Source organism: Loxodonta africana, chromosome 1, assembly GCF_030014295.1.
Source record: "Loxodonta africana isolate mLoxAfr1 chromosome 1, mLoxAfr1.hap2, whole genome shotgun sequence".
Lineage (NCBI taxonomy): Eukaryota > Metazoa > Chordata > Mammalia > Proboscidea > Elephantidae > Loxodonta > Loxodonta africana.
This window is the reverse complement of record NC_087342.1, coordinates 166,722,014-166,728,157: the sequence shown is the minus strand read 5'-3', so window position 1 is coordinate 166,728,157 and position 6,144 is coordinate 166,722,014.

Genomic DNA, 6,144 nt, shown 5'->3' with positions numbered 1-6,144 from the left:
TTTTTCCTATCCTCAAGTATCCCATCTATCCCTCCCTTTGGTTGAATACAGCCAAGAGCCAGCTAGCATAGCAACCTGGGAAATGCAGACTTCAGAAACTAGAGTGTAAGACCAAGCAAAGCAAGTATTGGTAAAAAATGGACTTTAGGGCAAAGAGGCCTAGAGCCCTCACACATATGTAAAAGAAAGTCATGGAAAAAAAAAAAATGATGGGATGGTCATTGTGCATGAGTGAGTCTACAGTTAGATTTCACTTTCTCCTGATTTGGTATGAACTAAGTTCTTCAAATGGATGTCTCAAATGGAGTAAACAATATATGTTTTCTCTTTAGATAGTCCATCTCTCTAAAGGGGAATCTTTCAATGTCACAGGGGATGTAATCCTAGCTGGAAGTGAAGTGTTCTCAAGTGGCTGGGCATCTCATCATCTATCTTCAAATGTTCAGCCAATTACACAGCTTTCAACATTTTGTCTAAGCCAAACATGCCCTGTACCTCTCTTCCTTTCTGGTCTTCCATCACTAGTGAGTGAGCTCCCTGTCTCTGGATAGAATAGTGGAGGCATAGGCTCTGGCTGAATGATTAAGTGGAAAGAAGTTGGATTTAACTCTCTTTATTTAGGTTTTCAATCACTCCTGTTTTTATACCCAATTGTACATTTACATTCAGAGGTGATTCCAGTTGGTGAGTCTGTTTGTGTTTCTAAAGCACAAACTAGTTACCTCTTGTTTAAATCTCCTTCTCTACAAACAGGGTTCAGAATTTGTCATTCATTTATGCAGTGTTATCTGTTCATTCAACTTTCATCTTCCAAAATTGTGTTTATTCCTCTCATTTTTTTCTTAGTTTCTCTCCCTTTCTTCATGTTCTTATGCGTTTATAACTATTTAATTCATTTGCTTTCATTTTAATGAGAATTCAAGAAGAAATAGATAAATGTGATAATTCCGTATCTGCATTTTTTATCTTATCATCTTAGTGACAGATAACAATGCTGCAATAGATAGAAAATTTAATGAGTGAAATCTTAATAACAGCATTAGCTTTAAAAGCAAAAGAAAGGCCTTAACAAGCTTCTCAATATTGCAAAAATGCATTAGGTATGTTTATTTCATTCAAAATATCCATAATCCTTTCATTTTTCATGTTCAACTTCTAATCACATCTGTATGTCATGACTATAGAAATTTTACCAGAAACTGACGTATTGCTCGTGTAAAACTTTTCTCGTTTATTTTAAAATACATCATCATTTCACAAGCACTATGTAATTAGGAATAATGTAAATATTTTATTTTGCATTAGGTCCTTTGAGCTAATGAGGCTGACAGGAAGAATGACATATGCTGTGGGTGCTTGAACAATACATTCTCTCAGTCTTCATTTTAGTGGTTGTCCATAGATTAGACACTTCAAGTAGTCTGTTAGAAAACACAATATTACATGACAGGGTTGGTTATTCTAAGCTTTATCACATGTATTCATTGCCGCATGTTTAAGCAAAATCTAGTCAAGTAATTTACATTGTGCATGTTTGGTTTTTGAACACTAAGAATTTTGTACAATTGGCACACATGTTTATTCTGTAACAGGTACATGTTTTAACTTTGAAGGCAGGAAAATATTTTCTGAACTGTATATTTGATTAATACATGGAGCTCAGCTTAAAAACCAAACCAAACCCATTGCCAGTGAGTTTATTCCAACTCATAGTGACCCTGTAGGACAGGGTAGAACTGCCCCATAGAGTTTCCAAAGAACAGCTGGTGGATTCAAACTTCCAAACTTTTGGTTAGCAGCCAAGCTCTTAGCCACCTAAAGTTGAACCAAATTGGAAATGTCACTTCAATATTTGTAAAAAATAATTAATATAATGTTTTCAAAACTTGTATATTCATCTATTGCTCACTTGAGGATTGCTGATCTCATTCAAGTTTTTTGAAAGTGGTTTACAGAAGTGGAACCAAGTATTTACATGCATTGATCTTTTAAAAATTGTCACTCTAACATTTGATTTAGCTTGTAAAGGGTAAATTTCATGTGATTTTGATTGACAAGTTAATACCGAAGACTAGGAGCTTGTCTAGATTTGGAGAACTGGAACAAGTCTTCTATATCAAGGAATCCTTTCTCTTAGAATACAAAGAACACTACCATATTGTCAATATGAGGACAAAAATTTGATCAATTCTTGCTTACGCTGATTGTTAATACAGGGAACAAGATATCATTTCTCTCATAAACTGGATAGAAACTCTATTTACTGTGGCAGAGCTCATCAAGACAGGACATTGGGGGAACTTCTGTTCATTCAAAGGTTTAGGGTCAATTTTTCCAAAACCAAGGAGCACTGTGAGGCTTGTGAAAGGGAAAGTACAGTTAGAGAAACTTGAGACAATTTCCTGAGTATTTTGAAAATTCTTCCCTGTTCTGGGAAGCTCCTTAACCAGGGGAAGATTGATGACAATGGCCTTCTTCCAGAGCTGACAGAGATAGAAAGCCTTCCCTTAGAGCTGACTCCCTGAACTCAGACTTTTAGCCTCCTAGACTGTGAGAGAGTAAACTTTTGTTGAAGCCATCAACTTGTGGTATCTTTGTTATAGTAGCATCAGATAATTAAGACAACATACCTTTTGATTTCTTCGAAGTTTGTAGCAGGGTTGAATGTAATGGGGGAAGTCAGACAACAAGTAAAAGAAAAGTAAAGCATGTATATTGCATCATGGAAGGAGCCCTGATGGTTCAAAGTTTGAGTGAGTGTTTGGCTGTTAAGAGAAAAAGAAAAGTTAGTGATTTGAACCCACACAGCCACTCCTTGGAAGAAAGATCTGGTGATCTGTACCAGCAAAATAACAGCCTAGAAACCCCTGTGGGACAGTTCTACTCTGTCACATGGGGTCACTATGAGTCAAATTTGACTTGATGGCACCTAACAACAATAACAACAATTCCATCATGTCATGAGACACCATCCGTTGGGAAGTCCTTATTGTTCCTGTGCAATCAGAACTTTTACTCTACTAACAAGAAACAATGCGTGTAAAAGAAAACACTTCAATAATATTTGTACTGATTCTTAAGGTCAGAAGCTAGTTTTTCACAAAAGCAGGTCGTTTTCTCAGCATCCAAAAAAAGAAGTGAGCATTTAAGTTGTTGCATGTCTATGTGTGTGAGACTTTGCACATATCACTTTACCTTTAGAATTCTTAATTTCTCACCATTAAAAATAGGAAACAAAAGCAATCACCCTAAGAAGTTTTTCTAAGAATCAAAGAAAACTGCAAATCAAAGAACTTGCAAATTGTAACTTTAAAAGATAGCCAATAAATATTATAATCAATTTTAATAATACAGTTTATATTCATACAATTGTAAATATACAATTGTATTTTTAAATACACTCACATTTGTGTTCATAGCAAGAAGCTATAGTTTATTATTCCCATTTCACAAAAGAGAAACAAACTCGAAATGATAACTGGTTCAAAGTTTCACATTATAGGGATACTTTTTCAAAATTAAAATTGATATTTAAATTTAGTGCTACATCTCTTTCAATAGTATCATCATGTTCTATGTAAAGTTTTATTATAGCCTGGTTTAGAAAGTTTATGAATAAGAAAGCAAACTATACACACAAATGACTACAGAAATAATAATATGTATCATCGTACATTCCTTATTGCACAATAAGTGTTCTGGAATTCCCATTCTTCCCGGTATTATCCATAATTTGTTATGATCCACACAGTCAACTGCCTTTGTAGTCAAGAAAGCACAAGCAAACATCTTTCTGGTATTCTCTGCTTTCAGCCGGGATCCATTTCACTGACGTCAGCAGTGATAGCTCTTGTTTCACATGCTCTTCTGAATCCAGTTTGAATGTCTGGCAGTTCCTTGTGAATATGCTCCTGCAGCCGCTTTTGAATTATCTTCAGCAAAATTTTACTTGAGTGTGATATTAACGACATTGTTCAAAAATTTCCCCGTTGGGTTGGATCACCTTTTTTGGAATAGGTACACATATTCTTCTTCAAGTTATCATTCCCAGCATAGTAGATCATATGATTGTCCTATTCGAAATGACCAATACCAGTTCATTTCATCTCACTCTTGCCCAGGATATCAATGTTTATGTGTTCCATTTTATTTTTGACAATTTCCAATTTTTCTGCATTCATACTTTGTACTTTCCACCTTCTGATTATTAATGGATACTGCAGATGTTTGTTCTCATTTTGAGTCATGCCACATCAGCAAATGAAAGCCTTGAAAGCTTGGCTCCATCCATGTCATTAAGGTCCACCTTACTTTGAGGAGGCAGCTCTTCCTCAGTTGTCTTTCAAGTGCTTTCCAACCTAAGGGGCTCACTCTTCTTCTGGCACTATATCAGACAATGTTCTGCTGCTATTCAAAAGGGTTTCACTGGCTAATTCTTTTTCAGAAGTAAACCACCGGGTCTTTCTTCCTAGTCTATCTCACTCTGAAAGCTCAATTGAAACCTGTTCACCATGGGTGACCTGGCTGGCATTTGAATACTGGTGGCATAGCTTCCACTAACAGAGCAACATGCAAGCCCCCTCAGTATGACAAACTGACAGGTGCATGGGGGAACCTGTGCTCATGAGGAATCTGAGCACAAATCAAGAGGCAGTCATTCGAACAGAACAAGGGGATACTGTGTGGTTTAAAGTCAAGAAAGGTGTGTGACAGGGTTGTATACTTTCACCATACTTATTCAATCCGTTTGCTGAGCAAATAATCTGAGAAGCTGGGCTGTATGAAGAAGAATGAGGCATCAGAATTGGAAGAAGCCTAATTAGCAACCTGTAATATGCAGATGATACAACTTTGCTTGCTGAAAGTGAAGAGGACTTGAAGCACTTACTGATGGAAATCAAAGGCTACAGCCTTCAGTATGGATTACACCTCAACATAAACAAAAAGTCCTCACAACTGGACCAATAAGCAACATCTTCATAAACAGAAAAAAGACTGAAGTTGTCAAGGATTTCATTTTGCTTAGATTTACAACCAACACCCATGGAAGCCCACCAAAACCAAAACCCACTGCCATCAAGTCGATTCTGAATCATAGCAACCCAAACCCATGGAAGCAGCAGCCAAAAAATCAAAAGATGCATTGCATTGGGAAAATCAGCTGTAAAAGATCTCTTTAAAGTGTTAAAAAGCAAAGATGTCATATTAAGGAGTAAGGTGTGCCTGACCCAGGCCATGGTGTTTTCAATAGCCTCACATGCATGTGAAAGCTGGACAGTCAATAAGGAAGACCAAAGAAGAACTGATGCCTTTGAATTACGGTGTTGGACTCCCAAAAGAAGGAACAAATCTGTCTTGGAAGAAGTACAGCAAGAATGCTCCTTAGAAGCAAGAATGGCAAGACTATGTCTCACATACTTTGGACATGTTTTCTGGAGGGATCAGTCCCTGGAGAAGAACATCATGCTTGGTAAAGTAGAGGATCAGCAAAAAAGAAGAAAACCCTGAACGAGATGGATTGATACATTGGCTGCAACAGTGGGTTCAAACATAACAATGATTGTGAGGATGGTGCAAGACCAGTCAGTGTTTCATTCTGTTGTACATGGGGTGACTATGAGTTGAACCAACTCGATGGCACTTAACAACAACATCATTGTATGTGTATTGTCAAATCCAATGTCTCTACAATTTCTAAGTTCATTTTTATTTGTTCACATCTTAAAGATGATGAAATTTAAAATTGTTGTTGTTCTTCCTAGCCTGTCTTAGTCTGGAAGCTCAGCTGAAACCTGCCCTCCATGGGTGACCCTGCTGGTATCTGAATACCAGTGGCATTGCTTCCAGCATCACAGCAAAACGCAAGACCCTACAGTACAACAAACTGACAGACAAGTGGGAGAAATTTTAAATTAGAATATTTAAATGTCTCTCTAAAGTCACACAGCTAGCTGCATTGTAGGAGAAGAATATAAACTTAAGTGCTAGACTACTAAAGAACAACCACATTCGCCTGTATGCAATGTCCTCTATCAATGGAATACTGCAGTCTGTGCCATGGTTAATGGTGGTGTTTTTGCTTGTTTTTATTTAGTTTGTTTTGTTTTCTTTGTGTTGTTGTTGTTGTTATATCCTGTCGAGGCA